Source organism: Bison bison, unplaced genomic scaffold (genome assembly GCF_000754665.1).
Source record: "Bison bison bison isolate TAMUID 2011002044 unplaced genomic scaffold, Bison_UMD1.0 scf7180017864481, whole genome shotgun sequence".
In the NCBI taxonomy this organism is placed as follows: domain Eukaryota; kingdom Metazoa; phylum Chordata; class Mammalia; order Artiodactyla; family Bovidae; genus Bison; species Bison bison.
The window spans coordinates 62,627-64,665 of NW_011495041.1; the positions used below are offsets into that span (position 1 = coordinate 62,627).

A 2,039-nucleotide genomic window follows, 5' to 3' on the forward strand; every position below is an offset into this window, starting at 1 on the left:
AGGTGGGAGGTGCAGATGGAGAAAGCCTTGAACCTCCCCTCAGCAGAGTGGCTCTTTACCACTGGTAGGCTGATATAACAGTAAAACACAAAAAGACCTGAGAGGGTGATCAGTTCAATGAAGCCAAAAATGATAAATATCACTAATTCATTGACCTGTGTATCTGAGCAAGATAGCAAGAGGCGAGGAGGAACATCACAGAAAAAATGGCTAATTTCATTTGACCCACAGAAACATAAGCGGAAAGTTAATATTGTATTTATCGAAGCATCCATAATTCCCACCATATACACCCCAGCCACCAGCAGGGAGCACACCTTGCCAGACATCTTGACTGTATAAAGCAAGGGGTTGCTAATAGCCATGTACCGATCGTAGGCCATGACCGCCAACAGTAGACACTCAGAATCTGCAAAGGTACAGAAGATCAGGAATTGTAGAGCACAGCCATAGAAGGGGATTGATTTGTTCTTAATGAGGAAGCCTGCCAGCATCCTGGGTCATGGCTGTGGAATAGCAGAGGTCACTGAAGGAGAAGTGGCTGAGGAAAAGTACGTGGATGTGTGCAGCTGGGGGTCTGTTCTAACTAAAATGGTCATCCCGAGATTTGCAACAAGAATAATGAGATAAACAACTAGAACGTGGTAAATAGAGTCACTTTGATTATAGGGCTACTACTAATTCCCAAGAGAAGGAATTCTTTCAAGGAAGTGCAATTTTCCCCATCCATTCTTCTTTATTCTTCTTGTAAAAATGCTCCAGAAATGACTGAAACAATGACAGATCAATATTTTTACTCTTTTTGAGACAAAATATTATCTGTAAATCAGATAAAATTAATTCCAGTACATTTTATTCTGAGAAAATAGCCCATACAAATTTCCCCACGATTTGATTTTAAAAGGTTAAGTGTGGGATAGGAGTTTTGAGAAAGTCTGACTCTAAATTTGGATGTCACCTATGATGTATGTGACTAGTTGGAACCTTCACTTGCTTTATTTCAGCAATCAGTTCTTTACTGAAACCTCATTGCATGTCAAACATAATATGAAAGTAACACTTTAATTAAAGACGAGGTTGGAGTATTCAACCTTATATTTTAAAGATACCTATCCAACTAGGAATACAAGTGATTACACTTCTTGAGTACTTAAGAATCATAATGTGTTTATTTGTTCTTTTGCTTGTTCAATTGCCAAGACGTGTCTGGCTCTTTCAACTCAATGTTGAAGCCTACCAGGCTCCTCTGTCCATGGGATTTACCAGGCAAGGACACAGGAGTGGGTTGCCATTTCCTTCTCCAGGGCGTCTTCCCGAATCAGGGCGTCTTCCCCATCCGCTGAACTGCAGGCGAATTCCTTACCACTGAGCCACCTGGGGAGCCCAGTTTGCTCATTATTGTGTATTAAATAATGACAGAATGAACTTATCTCTGATTTTGAAAGAATGAACAATATGGTATTATTGTCTCTGCTCTACTTTTTAGTGTAGATATTGAGCATTCAATATATTTTAGTAAAATTATCTCTAGAAATATTTTACTGCTTTGACACATTATTATTACTCACGTGCAGGAGCAGTCTGCTATCAAAGGACATATCTCTTGACCAGATAAAGAAAAATTCTAGAAACAAGAAACTTTAGCTAATGCATTTTCATCCCTTTTGATCCTAACCCTGCTTGTTCATTAAAAATAGATGGGACAAAAGTGGCAAACATATATTTGATATAAGCTTCTATTTGTGTGTATGTTTATATGTATGTGCACGTGAGTGCTTGTGTGTACATGCACTCTGTTGATATGACATTTGGAGTATGAATGATGAACTGATTTTGCTTTAGATTTGAGTAAATATGATATGTGGTTTTTATGGATTGAATTTGCACAAATTATTAATAGTATTAGTATTGTAATAAGTCATTATGCACAGCAGCAAAGAATTTGGCTGCAATGCAGGAGACACAGGTTCAATCTGGGGCTCAGGAAGATCCCCCGGAGAAGGAAATAGCAACCCACTCTAGTATTCTTTTTTTTTTTT

The 2,039-nt window shown here is 38.4% G+C and overlaps 1 pseudogene; it reads right to left on the bottom strand.

Moving 5' to 3' along the window:
- Positions 1 to 5: 5 nt before the first annotated feature.
- LOC105004655 overlaps positions 6 to 2,039 on the bottom strand; it is a 5,631-nt pseudogene continuing 3,597 nt past the window's right edge.